The sequence below is a fragment of the Sparus aurata genome, chromosome 4, assembly GCF_900880675.1.
Source record: "Sparus aurata chromosome 4, fSpaAur1.1, whole genome shotgun sequence".
NCBI classification, from domain to species: domain Eukaryota; kingdom Metazoa; phylum Chordata; class Actinopteri; order Spariformes; family Sparidae; genus Sparus; species Sparus aurata.
Genome location: NC_044190.1, coordinates 9,704,718 through 9,719,441, shown reverse-complemented (window position 1 = coordinate 9,719,441; position 14,724 = coordinate 9,704,718). Strand labels below are relative to the sequence as shown.

At 40.8% G+C, this 14,724-nt stretch overlaps 1 protein-coding gene across 11 annotated transcripts in view; it reads right to left on the bottom strand.

Moving 5' to 3' along the window:
- The window catches only part of akap13 (A-kinase anchoring protein 13), a 120,932-nt gene extending 106,953 nt beyond the window's left edge, over positions 1-13,979 (bottom strand). For 9 of the 11 annotated variants that reach the window (XM_030413978.1, XM_030413980.1, XM_030413981.1 and 6 more), the window contains exon 1: positions 13,673-13,860. The gene's annotated coding sequence lies outside the window, so the exon portion shown is untranslated. The other 2 variants (XM_030413976.1, XM_030413977.1) reach the window with 2 other exon arrangements.
- Positions 13,980-14,724: the final 745 nt, after the last annotated feature.

Genomic DNA, 14,724 nt, shown 5'->3' with positions numbered 1-14,724 from the left:
TGGAAGTGAGCAGCTGCTCAGATGCACAGTGTGCAGGACCCAATGCAGATACTTGAGATGAACCAGGTCACATTGTTTGAACTCAATATGCATATGGCAATGTACAACTTTATAGCAGCGGTTTATCACCTCAAAGCTTCATACTGCAGTTTTTCTAGGTCAAAAGCCTCCCATTGGCCATTAATTAACTTGAAGAATGTCAATGCGGATTTCTGTTATGGGGACAACAGTTACCTGGGGCTGCTTCTTCATGAAGCTGTTTGAATTTGACTGTGCATAGAGAGCTGTAGTCAAGGACATGGAGACACCTGTAAAGAGGGACAGAAGCCCAATATAGACCTGAGGTGTCATCCAACACCAGGGTTCCATGATGACAACAGAGACAGGACTTAAGTCTCAGAGAGGGGCAGGACTGAGTAGGTACTTCACCTAAGCAGACATTCCCCCTGTGGTATAAACTAGACAAGGACAGCCTGGCCTGAATATCTTAAGCTTTGTGTCTATTTTGGACTATTTTTTATTTTAGATACATGCATATGACAAACAATCATAAAAAAAACAGCAGCTAGAGGCACATTTTCCTTCATATAAATCGACATGGAACTCTGTTGGTTTTCCTATTGTAAGCAACGGCACTAAGTACAATGCTCACTTGGGTCACTCTTGCTTTGGATGTAAGGCCTCATGTTACAGTAAGGAGCTTTGGATATAAACCTCCACCAAATGGCAGATAAGCGTGCCAGGGAGAGCTTTCAGGCTGATTCGAGGCCTGGTGAGAGATAGAGTTCATGTCCAACTGTTCAACTGTCTTTTATCCTTGATTATCAGCTTGTTTATTCCAGGTCATACACTTTTTTTAATCAGTTTTGGAAGCACTGACGCATTGGATGGATATTTAATAAAATTTCTAAAATGTCTGCAGAAATGAAGCATCAATAAAACCAGACAATTTCGGGCTGAAAGGCTAGTTTGCCTTCTCTGTCCAAATTAAACTTTCGTTCAAACCTCTGATTCATAACACAAGATTCCTAAAGACCATGTCAGTCAAATTCTTGAAGAATTCACTGGCTGGTGTCCATAATGGATACATAACATTTGCAATCACATCCCTGAAATGTGGCACGTTGAGGGAGGATTAAGGCTCTGTGTGGCTCAGCTGGGATTGATGTTTAACTCAGACGTTTGTTTAACCTCTTGTGCTTTCTCCCCTGGTTAACCACTAGTCACTGGCCTACCACTACAAGATGATGTGCACTGACTGCAATCCACTGTAGCACAAAACCTCAGAGAGAGCAAAGTGTGTCTGCTATGTGCTGAACCCTTGTGTGATTCTTTTTACGGTTCTCTATCAGCTAGGCTCTTCGGGGCCACAGCTAGATTAGTCAGGGCTACGTCATCTCCTCAACAACGCCACCACAGTTACTTGGACACACCATGTTGACTTCCATTTAGATAGCCACGGCTGTTTGATTTAATCAAACCTTGCTATTGTGTCTATGGACAGATATGAGGCCATCATGGTGACGTGACCTCACCCTGCCACACAAAAGCTGCCTCTGTGCAGAAACTGCACACAAGCGCTGGCTGACAACACAAGGCTGGGGGATGAAAGGTCTCCTCAGTGTTTGGTGACAGTTATTACCCTCTCCACTGAAACCAAATACCTGTGGGCGCAGATAGCATTATCTTATTGTGAGGCACACTGGGGGCCAGCCTGTAATCAGGGCCTGGGCCTTGATCACCGCTCCTCCCCAGGTTTGATGCCATCCCCTCCCCCTCTGTTTCCACACCATAAAGGCATGGGGTGCTTTGTAGACATTTATAAAAGAATAGTTTGAGATTTGGGGAAACCAACTTATGTGCCCTTTTGCAGAGAGATAGATTAGGAGAAGTATGCCTTTTTCTTCCAGGTTGGTGAAGTCATGACATTGCCTCGTCTGCCTCTGATTCATGGTTTAAGACTAAATGAGTCCCATCATCCCGGGGTTGATAGGAGAATGTTTTTGGGACGAATGGATGAATGTATGTTTGTATGCGTACCTACTGCTTAGCAATAGACAAACATAACGGTAAGCTGACTATAACAGAGCACATCTTCTCGTATTATTATTACCATCACTGGCTAGTTGCTTGGTGCAAGACATACCACAATATTGAAAGGTTGACATCCTAAAAAGGACACAGCAAACTCCATCAATGTGGAATTTACCCTTTTTGTCCATGATTCTACACTGTGAACGAAAAATCCCTGTTGAATAGGAGAGCTAGTTGGCTCGCTGTTAGTTGTTAGCAGCCAGTGGGCACCAGAGTTCTGAGGTATGTTAAGCTAATAGTTTACAGCTTACAGAGCTAATAAAGCTAACAGAGCTGACATTCAGGGTGGGAAATTACCCGTCACTGGCCAAAGTCGGGTTAGTAATTTTGACATGGGATTCTAAGATAGAGAGCATTTAACTGATACAACTGACCTGTCAGGGCACCAAAACGCCTGTGCTGCTGCTAGTCCGCCTAGGGCTTAAGGCCCCCACACACCGCCCAGACGTCCAACTGCCTTATCCGACCACTCTCCGACCACTCCATTGCCTCTTGTCTGACCCGTTCGGCCGAAAAGTTGCATTGAACACACCGCTTCGACGTACTGCCTACTCCACAGTAGCGTGTACAAGCGGGTGGCGCTTGTGTTGTGAGTTGTAAACGAGAGGCGTGTGCACGCAACTCTCTTTACTTTCGATCAAAACGAAACTTAACTATTTTCGATAAAAACAGCTGCATACTAAACATGCAGCGAGGCATTACCAGACGAACAAGAATTAATTCGTCCTGAACGGACATAACAACTAGTCTCGTGCCAGTACTGCAAAACATGAAAACGGGGAATGACGGAACGGAGTACATAGAAAAACAAAGCGCACACAGTATTCCGCCCCTCCCACACACCGCGCTGATTCACCAGCACACCGCCAATCAGAACGGCCATTCAGCTGGCACACAACCAATCAGAGAATCCAATGGCTCAGACGTCCGACGGCCCTCCTCCTCAGACTTCGCATGCTCAGTCGGATCCGACAACGTCCGCGCGGCTCCGAAAGCTTCCGACACAGCTGAACACACCAAACATATTTGTTCCCGACCTCGTACGATCCTCTCCAAACGCTTCAGACGTCCAACGGTTGGGCCGGTGTGTTCCTACCTTTACAGTACTTCAGCCTAGTAACACATTTTGTGCATATGACTATCTTAGAAAAAAAGTACACATGTGATTTGTTTGTGATCTGGTTTAAGCGTCATATTCAGTGCAGAAAAAGGGTAGTTAAAAATATGTCTGCACATTCATAGCAGAACATTATTTGTCATTAACAATGGCTCAGCCACTGGTCGATCTGTGTAAAAAGCTATCCTAATACAAAACTGCCATGTCAAATGCCTGTTTCAAATTGGCATGCCAGCCATTTGAACACAAACGGCCTTGCCACAGTGTTTAGCCAATGTCTATCTGAAAAGCTTAAAGATGCAAAGTTTTCAAAGAAAATTGATGACGCTCCTAATTCTTAACTTGGACAATCTTTCTATTTTTGTAATTCAATTTCTATTATTTAATTCAGTTTAAGAAGGAATCACTTCATACGTTTTTAAAGTCCTTTAGAGTACTGTTTACAGTTCTAGTATTGAGACATTATACTGTGCATTTCTTCATACAGAGAATTAAAAATGGATAGCCATAATTAAGAATTTTAGGTAAAGACTTCATACCTGTATTGTTGTTTTGTTTTGTTTTTAAACCAAGATAAATGTTACACAAAAGTATGATTGCAAAAAGGTGGCTATTAGTTTTTAGAATCTACAACCCAGAAAAATGTAAGTTCCAATACTGCTGACATATAATGAAGCTAAACACACAGCAGGACTAAGAAAGTTAAGAAAGGACTGTGGTCATAAAAGTAAGTCTGGAGTCCTCTTCTGTTGGCTCATACCTATTGCCTTTGTTGATTGGTTTCATTAGGTTTAGGCATTAGAAGTTAAATTGGTTTGGCTAAAAATATCAGGGTATGCCAATCACAGTTAGATTTGGACTGGACATGCCTTCACCATTCTGTGAATAAAACACAATATATGGCGTATAGTACATATGAAGCTAGCAGTCGGCTAGCTTACCTTCACACAAAGACAACAGGAAGAAAAGCTAGCCTAGCTCTGTCCAAAGCACATCTAAATTTTAATAAGAGTTGCATCTTCTGGTTAAATTGTGCGAAAACACCAACATATAAAAACTTTGTAGTGTTACTTTGAGTTATAACAATTTCTAAGCCAGTTGAAAATCCTGGTCCCGGCCAAGAAAACGACAGGTACATAACCCATATAAAACAGTGAGGCGTTTTACATTTTAGGTTTTGTATAGATAAAACGAACAAGATATGTGTTAATCAGTGTGTATTAGGAGTACTGGAAGGCAGGTTTTATTGCATTTGAGCAAACCTAGCCGAGTTGTTTCCCCTTTTTAAAATGTTATGCCCAGCTAAACAAAGCAAGATGACTGCTGATGGTTGCTTCATACCAAACATTCTAACATGTGAGTAGTATCAGTCTAACTCTTGGCAAGAAAGCAAACAGGGAAAAAATCCCAAAATGTCAAATTCTCTTTCAACCAATTCCTCACTGGATCTGGGGTGCAATAGCAAGGAGAGCGATGGGGATTTCTACTTATATACTGAGGCAGAGACTGCTACAAAATCTCTCAAGATGATCAATATGGTATTTCACTGTCAACTCAATGCGCTTAGTCATTCAGCGATGGTGTGGGAAATAACAAACTGACACTGAAAAGAAGACAAAATGGGAACCGAGAAGCAAATAAAACAGAGAGAGATGCTGGGAGACGTCACAGTCTTTAGAAAAAGAAAGTGGCTGTTCGTCCTATTTGGGAGGTAAGAGGTTTAGACCAGAGAATCCTGAGTAGTGCAAACCTCAGCCTCGCAGCAAGCCTGATCACATTACCATCACCCACACCACAGTAATGGCTGATGTTTATCAATAAATAAACTGACTTTGATTGAATTGTGTCACTGTGCAATGTTGAAACATAAACAATAAAAGTATGTACATCACCGGAGCTGTGATTGTTATTGGTATCTATTTAGTACTGTTGTCTCATAGCAGGAAACTCTCAGGTCTGGTTCCTTCCATGAGAAGCTGAGACATGCAAGTCTGGTCAAATAGAAACTCTAAATTGCCCAGAAATATGCATGCGTTTGTGTGTTTACTAAGTGATGTACTGGTGACCTCTCTAGGGTCTTTCCATCGTGTTATTCTGCAACCAGATGACTCAAGTCAACCCACTCTGTTTCTTTAGAAACTGTTCAGATTTGAAGAAGAAGTGAGAAACTAAAGCCAGCACAGTGGTTTTGGGAACTGAATTGCCAATGATTTGCATGAGTCTCCCACTTCCCCCACTGGTCCCCGGTCTACACAACAGTCATCTCAGCCCACAAGAATGCTCAATTTCTCAAACAGGAAATGGCTAAATGGGTGGACTTCTAAATGACAATAATACTTGTGAATTAAATATATGCTGAAGTAGTCAACCTCTACAGCTAACTGTTGCTTGTTTAAGAACACTCAAGCAACTGGCCACATGCTTCAGCTATTTTAAAGGAAATTTCACCTTTTCTATACATGAAGCTCAGTTCAGCCATCATAAAAAAGATGTCATGAGGGTTATCTCTTCATGGCCTTTAGACTTCACATTTTTAAGTCTGGAGGTGTGGCTTACATTATATTATGTTATATTATAATTCGTGGGCATTTACCAAGCCACTGCATTGCATTATGATAAATCTTATGACTAAAGGTCAGGCTATCCTCGCCTCTGCTTTTCCCTTTTTGACGTTATTTTGATCTTGCAAAATTGGTCCTTGCACAATACTTTTTGTCTTAAAAGTACCCCATTCAAAGTAATTATCATGTGGTCCATCACAATGCACCTCTATACAGATTGTGACTGAGGCTAAATTCTCACAAAATGAGACAATTTCAGTTCCTACATTCAGGTCCCTGTCTCTATACCCAGCACACCCATTACATGTGACCAGTCACAGCTTTTACATGCACAATGAAACCATGTGAGCAAGACTTAGAAAATTTAAGTGGAGAACAAAACAGTAAGACACAGACCACCTTGAAAGAAATGCGAGCAATGTAGATCATACTCAATATTACAGTGATTGTGTGTGAATGGGAAATGCTTTGTAAGAAAGTAGATCATCTTTTTCAGTATATGGAGGAACTTTTGTGTTAAACTGTTTAAAATAAAATGAGAATAAAATCATCATTTTTTTTAAAAATAAACATTTACATTGGCTACTGTTTAGGCATTTATTCATAACTTAAACAAACAAGGTTTTGGAGGAAATGTGGGCGCAGATATAAAATACAGAATTTCCCATAAGCCTAATTAGGACTTAATTTAACGGTAGACTCTTTGGTCACACGTTATCAAAGCCATTAAGCTTTATCACTGAGGCGCACGTTGCTAGGCACAGTAGGTTCATCTTTGCCCTGGGGAATGCTATCAAAAAAACATAAACAAAGGAAGAAAACCTTCAGAATCAATAATGCATTTGAATACAACCTAAAAGCTGCTTGTTGATTGGTTCTTTGACTCTGTCACCTCAAACTTGCGGAGCAACTTTTAAAAAGGAATTTGTCTCATCTAACTAAACAGCACATTGAGGCTTCAATGGAATCCTTACCCACAGTCTGTTTGAGGACGATGGCCGCTGGCAGGCTCTATCAGGTGCACATTAAATTCACTTTAAATCCACCAGAGAGAGCAGGTGTGTTTATACTAGGCAGGTATCCTCAGTAGCGGGCATGCAGGCTCTCACCACACTGATTACACTGAGCTAAATATGGCTTTGTGCTAACACAGACAGTAGGCAGATCAAAGCCCTGATGTCAGAGGGGAGAGGCGGAGCCTACAGGCCACAGGTCAGGTGTCTGCTGCGACAGTCCTGCCTCTGCTTTCTAAACAGACCTTTATCAAAATGTTGTAGTCTGGAGCATGTGCAGTTACACATTACTCAAAAAACCATACTAAATAATCCTCTGTAGTGACATTTTCATGCTAAGATGGTATACAGAGAGGGCCGCTGACAATTTTTTGGTGTTGATGTAAAAAAAATGAAACAGCATGGCCAACAGCTGCTCAGCCTCAGCCATTTAATAACGGGGAAACATTACATATTGGTAATGAATGAGTTGTACAATTAAACATAAATATAAATAAATATTAAATATAAAAGTGCAATATATCCGCAGTAAAGCTGCAATGATTAGTTAAGTACTTGAAGTTAGTCCACTGACAGAAAGATAATCTGCATTGATTTTGATAATTAAGTAATAAAGTCATGATTCAAACATAAATGTCAAAAATTTGGTTGCTCAAGGTTTTCAATTCCAACCAAAAATAGGAATTCTGCAGCGCCGTTTAGCTTAGTTGGTAGAGCGGGCGTCCCATGTGCAGAGGCTTTGTCCTCGCTGTGGCGGCCCTGGGTTTGAGTCCCGGCCTGGGGCCCTTTGCCGCGTGTCACTCCCCCCCTATCTCTCATCCTGTTTCCTGTCACATCTTCAGCTGTACTATCAATAAAGGCTGAAAAAATATCATTAAAAAAGAAAATAGTAATTCCTGCACATTATTTATCTGTGCATTGATTCAATCACCAAATTGAATAATGTACTTATAGTGTCAAAAGTGAAAGTACTACTCATTTAAAACTATCCCTGTCAGTACATTTTGATGGAAGCAGTGCTTTGATGTTGCAGCTTTTTATTCGGGGAATTTTATTTGCATCTGAATTCATAAGCTATACATTTAGTCTAATAAAACATCAATTTCTCTCATAAATCTAGTGGAGTACCAGTATAAACAAATACTCAAGGACAGTACAAGTGCCTCATAGCTTTACAGAGGTAGAGCACTCTTAACTTTACATCACTCCAGCTGACTTTTTTCAGTTGAAGGAAAGAGTCTCACACCTTTTGAAAGAGCCTTAAAAATCTACTTTTTTGTGGTGCCTCTTTGTTTTCGGGGTTTAGATGCCAACTATAAACCGCAATGTCCCTGATTCTAATGTGGCTGGGGACATTAATGGTATATCTCTCTCTACCCGGTTTTCTTCTCTCAAATATTGCTATCTTGTAAAGGTATACAATTTTTCAAATGTACTGTGTATGGGGCAGAATGCATTACTTAAACCAGCACAGAGGAGTCTTGCTGTTTGGGGTATCTGAACATGCCTTCAAGTTGAAAGCAAGAATTCCCAAACAACATGCTGGATTTTTCAGATTTGATGTAAAATTCCTATTTAGGGAAAATATCTCATGGTATGTTTGACTGTAATAAATTCTAAAGTCTTTAAACTACGCAAAGCCCCTTTCAGTCATGCCAAGTTGACATGCCTGAGTATCATGGCAGATATACATCAGAACATGAGTATTGGTAAGTGGCATACACACAGTATGAGCAGTACATTTTGCAGTGCAGACACCTGAGAGCAAACTTGAGCCTCGTCCCGCTGCTCAGCACAGAAAGCCCTGAGTGAGCACACAGAGGCTCGGGGGCCTTCTTTATACCTGGTATTACTTGTACCTTGCATCCACATAGCACGTGACTGGATTGCATTCACAGGTAAGAAACATCCCCGGTATACATAGTGAAATCAGATTTCAGTAGATATACAGGAAACCTCTTCCAGAGAGCTTTGAGCCCAACAGTAAATAACCCAGCTAGTTTGTACCCCATCCACCCTGACAATCTAGTTTCTGCCAGTATCTATTTGCACTGCTGTATTTGAGCCCCCCTGTGTTCTGTTTGTTTTGCATTTGCTTCCTGGTGGGTCTGCACACAAAAGCTTTATTTCTGTCCATATGGAGACGTCTAACATTTACACATTAGCCCTTTTTACACAGCGACGCCGCATTATCTCCGCAGCGTTGGTTCGCCAATTCTGCGGCGATGATGATTCACACAGAGCAAGGCATCTCCACCTTAAAGATGAACCGCTGTGTAATTCACACAGAAAGCCGGCGTTGTGGCTCCTAAAGAGGAGTGACGGTACACGTCATGATGATGATGCCGGTGTGTTTTCAAGGTGTTTCCCCGGTGTCCCCCCTGTCAATTTATAATCTTAAGGATGCTGTTATAATGTGTAGTGAATAAAATCCTGACCCACCAAACATCCTGGAAAGTGACAAAGTTAGGTTTTTACCTCTTAATTACATAATTACATAATCGCCATCAGTAAACTGAAAGCTGTCTGACTCACTCGCGGGGACAGAGGCCGTTTTCCAGGGAAAGTTCACTGAAGTCTCGGTCTGGACGCTGTTTTTCGGGCAGAAGAGTCGGTATTCATTTTAATTCATTTTAATTAATTAATTTCAGTGCAAACTAATAGGGTCAAAAACAATTTAATCTAAAGAAAATAGACTACTAGTTTGTTTATGTTTATTTTGAATTAATTAAGCGGAAGGCTATCAAGGCTACCAAATTAGCTTCAATAAAGTTCTACTGTGGTTTCGTTTCAGTATTCAGTATGTATAATTTCACATGACACCTTGCGCTTCCATTGGTAACAGGATAATCTTTCAAACCACCTTCCTATCTACCTCCTGCATATTTTCACATGAGAGATTTGTAAAATGTCACATTCTCTTTTAAGACAAACTTCAGGCTGGCAAAGTTTTGAACATTACTTTGTACAAAGAAGTGGTGGCACCACAGGCGCAGTAACAATTAACAACAAAGTCTGCCCGATAAGTCCCTAGAGAAAAGAGAGAGACACTACTCCGGGGCACAACATTTATACAAGCTGCAGAGATGGCCGCTGTTTTGGAACAGCGAGTGTGGCTGCTGTTTGGCGTGCTGAGAGGATTCCAGCGATTCCAGTCTTAACAAAAACTAAGTCAAGGCTTTATTGTGAGTATCAGCAGGGAATTCAGCAGCCGCCCTCCCAGGCATACAAAACCCATGCCTGAGACAGCACTACATGGACTAGTACCTGTAAGACTTCCTCTAATGCTTCCATTCTATACTAAATACAGTGTAATTACAAGGCTGACACTGTGCATATCCTCCATCATCATTAAATTAGGGGTTTTGTGAAGATGAGAAATTGGCTGGGTTCAGCTTGGAGCCAGAAGAATCCTCATGGTAATTTACAGTACTCTAAATGGGAGGCCAACTCCCCTTTCATTTGTCTCTTGTTGGAGCTAAACACATATTTCTGGCTGGGACAGCCTCACAAGTGAGCCTAAAGTTTGCTGGAAGAGACACCCAGAGAGTTTAGACAAATAAGCCTTTGTTTAAAGAAATGGAAGTCTAACTTTTGTATTTCTTTGCACAATAAGATCATGATTACAGACTTGCGTATCCAGTGATACCCTGACTGCATGATGGTCCTGATATTTAAGATTATACTACTTTAAAGACTGATACTTGAGTTATAGCTCTAAACCTTTTGTCCACTAAAAGATATACGAAACATATCAGCATTGAAATGTTCTCAAAACAACCTTTGTTATATATTTTGCTGTGTACTTAAAATATCCCAAAGGTTACCAACATTGTTCAAATTCAGAGAAATTCTAATTTTATTCAAGGTAATGTTTCATTCCATTTGGTCGCCTGTTGCTTTGAAGGAAGTCGGTGAATGTGACTAAACTCAATGACTACCTAGTGGTAGAAAATACATACAATGCATTAAAATCACCAGGCCAGGAAAAGTACATTTTTTTCAAATTGTGTCGCATTACACAAACATACCATACAAACATGTTACTGCAGTAAAGAGTTCAAATGTGCCAGAGGACTGTCAATGATGTGGTTGGTTAGTAGTTCAAATCTAAGGACTTACTAGACCGGCTCCCTCTACAACAGGCCAACAGACTAATAAAGAGCTGACAGTCTTCAGTAGAGCTGCTCTGTAGCCAGAAGATCACTGCGGCTGCCATGGGAGTGCCAGTTTGGAACTGTATGTTAGAGCAAAGACACTAAAGTAATAATCCCGAAGATTTTCATGTAAATAAATATCTCTTAAATCCCTATCTATCGCCGAAGTAACACACTGATGATTGAGCCAATGGCCCACTGATGAAAGATGTACACTGGGTGTCGCTGGCAGCTTTCCTGGAAGTTATCACAAGCGGCTCACAGTTACTGACGCGTTCATGCAGCAGGGGTTGGTCCGCCAGAGACAATAGGTGGTTCGCATCACAATGTCCAGAATAAGTTAGCCTAATGTTAGAAAATGAATAAGTGTGTACACAACGTTACTTTTATAGCAACCATTTTTTATTTCAGTCTACAGTAAGTGTTATAATTACCATCTCAGAAGACATCACTAGTGTTGTTATGGAGGCCTCGCAAAGCTGACAACTGACTGATGTCACACACAAAATACGCCTGCAGTTGCTGCTTGAGAAAATCTTCAAGATTGTCACTTTAAAATTAAACATTAACAAAGTATTTGAAATGTTACTGTAAAGAAGACACACCTTTGAAAGCTTGAGGAAGTAGTGAAAACAGGTTTATTTCCCTTTCTCACAGTCACCTCCTCTGCAGAATAGAGTAGGAGGATGGTGAATAGCTCAAGTCAAAGGCAGTGGCTCTGATTTACAGGCCGCTTACAAAGTGAAAAGTATGTACATGGTCTCACAGAAAAGGAAGATGACTGGACTGCTAGATAGACTCCAGAGTCAGATGTACTGAGTCAACCATGACTGTAAGAAATCTCTGAAATGACGGCGCGAGCAACAGATGCTTCTCACAAAATGAGTCAAAAGCAGTGACTGTAAGGGTCCTGCCACTGAGCTGGAGGGCTGTTAACAACTGTGTCCAGTCTTCATAATCCATATACATGTGACGTAGGAGGTAATAAAAGAGGCTCCAGATACTCAAATCCTCCAAGCTGTTCCTTCACCTTGGGCTTGTTTTCTCAGATTACAGGTTAACATTGTATTGAAGATCAAACATTAGTGTGGGATCCAAGGATCCAATGTTATTGTCGTGGGTGTTAGTGCGGGTTTAAAGCATTCAATCTCTTGTCAGATCAGTGTCAATTTGTAGGCAGAAGATCATTTTGAAAGACACTGGATAGTGGCAAAATGTTGGATTTTTACAGTCTGAGCACAAGTTTCCCTCAAGTATCTGAATTTCAACAAGTAATCCATCTTCTGAGCATCTGCACTGGAGGAGTTTAAAGTTCCCAGAGTGGGATGTGGTCCGAGTGATCCTGGAAGTGAAGAAGATGTGACTTCTGAGCGAACTTAAGGGTGTGTTACAACGTGGGAAACCAGAGGGCTGCCATGTTTATGCGCCTGGTCCTTTGAACGTGTTTAAGTGGGTGAGGTCAAGCGAGTGTAAATGAATTAGAAGGCCACTGTCTCCCTTAACATGTGTGCAGAGCCTCCCACTAGCATAAAATAAAGCTTGTGCAGTTGAACTTCCCTTATTGCCAATAAACAACCAAAGCATTGTTTTATTGTGCTTAAAAAGATGCACTATGTAGTTTTGGGGAGGAAATGTTAATCATCACTGATCATCAGTGATGGATTTATCATGCCTAAAAAACTAAATAACCAAACTCTCTCTGATTTTGTGACTGAATAAACAAACTGATGTTAAAAGACAGGACAGTTTCGTACTGTTTTACTTTGTTTATATGTGGCAGACCCTGCCACCTTTCCAGTTTTTTTTTCCTCTACACAGCTTGTTTATTCAGTTATGTAAAAACATTATATTTCTGAGTTTATATTATTACCTCATTAATAACTGGCGATATCGAAATTCAGTTTCCATTTCTTCTCCAAAACTACACAATGCCCCTTTAATTTAAGATTTATTCAGACTATTGGTAATGTAATTCATCCAACATGGACAGTTAAAGCTGGGCAGTATATCACTTTTTTTTATCCATCAGTAGTTATATAAAGATTGTTTTTATCAGGCATGGAGCTGTGCAAATCTAAACTGATTAATCATGTAAAGCTATTCATAAGTCACATTCCTCCACCTATGACTACAATTAAAAACTTTCCAGTTTGATTTCATGGACATGCAGAGTGACTCAACATCACGTGATTTTTCTAAACATGTACAATGATAAAAAGGATCATGTGTCCTGCTTGTAATATAACTCATGTATACTTTTAATTACAGTAACTTCATTATGTCGCATTTAATAATGCTAAGCGCTTTTTAAAATTATATTCATTAATGGCTGTAACGTGATATGCGCTAGCTAGAGTTTCTACTAATGTTAGCATACTTTTCCTTCTCCTCCTGTAGTTTAAATGTTGCGTAGCTAATATATCAGGCCTTCTTTGGCTGCTTTTGTACGGTATCATTTTACATTTCTGCGGGACATTAGCGAGTTCTTCGTCGCTGTCGCTGACTTCACAGAAACGTGAGAAGTTCCCACATCGGCCCTACAGGCTCGGGGAGAGGATGTCATGGCTACCGAGCAACAAGTTAATAAACCCAGCGTCCGGCAGCAGCCATTAAACAACTTCTCCCCGTGGAAAACAAACACACACCACGCAGAGACACGAAGTAAAGCCACGGTGTGTTCATGTGACTCTACAGTTAACAACGGGCCACACTGGAAATGACTCCTCTTACCTCAAGCTCAGTCAGTGTGAAGAAAAGGCAGATTTCGGACGCATAATAATCCTCCTAGTTGATGGGAGCACCGGCAGGGTTCGGAGCTGGGCCCAACTGTCCTGTAAGATGTTATAAAGTCAGTGCTGTGGAGTAAAATGGATGAGCGGCGGTCTCCCCGATCACAAACTGCAGGACTGAGTGCACTTTCTTACAGTTGTTAGTGTTTCCCAGGACAACTCCGAGGGAGGAGTCTGCACGAGGCTATTATAAGCCCCTCCATTGCTCTTCCTTTAGGAGTTCACTAACACACTAGAAGAAGTGCATTCTCTGAAGTGAAGTAAGCCAAACTTACTTTAGTGATTTTTAACAGTTTTTGTTTTTTTTTACAGTAAACTCGAGGGAAACTTTTATTATTGTGAAAGTTCTGAATAAGGAGGAAGCGTCTATGTCTGTGTTCAGCAGCAGGGTGAAGCTAGCGGCAGTGTGCAACATCCGGTCTGAGCTTTTCACAATAAAAGCAGTAACCGCAAGCAGCCTTGTATACGCCTCATGGAGCTGACTGATACAGCAGATCAGAGGAAACAAGTACAAGAAATGTGTGTGTCAAACTTTTCGTTTCTCTGTGTTGTTGATTCTGTTTTGTTTTATAGCCGTTTAAAGTCGACCGATAAGGCCTTTTCGCAGCCAATACTGATTATTGGAAATCAAGAAAAACTAAAAACCATGTGATGTGTTACCAATAGATAGTGTTGTAGGCAGGACATTGTGTGAGAGGATGTTGCATCAGAGCCATCAGAGCCACTTTGTGCTTGAACTTTACTTGAGATTTCAGTTTTCCTCCACTTCACTAAACAATGAAGCATTGTACTTTTTGGTCCACTTTCATAAATTAATTACTAGTTACTTGACAAATTGCATGCTGCATCAGTAGTGCATTTTAAAATCATTTATTTTGTTTTGCAATCTGAGAAGAGAAAAACATGAAAGATGCTGAATATTGGGCCGATAACAGGTTCCCATAGCATAGAGTATATGTGTAAATATAGCCTATGTATAATTTAATGAAGTAT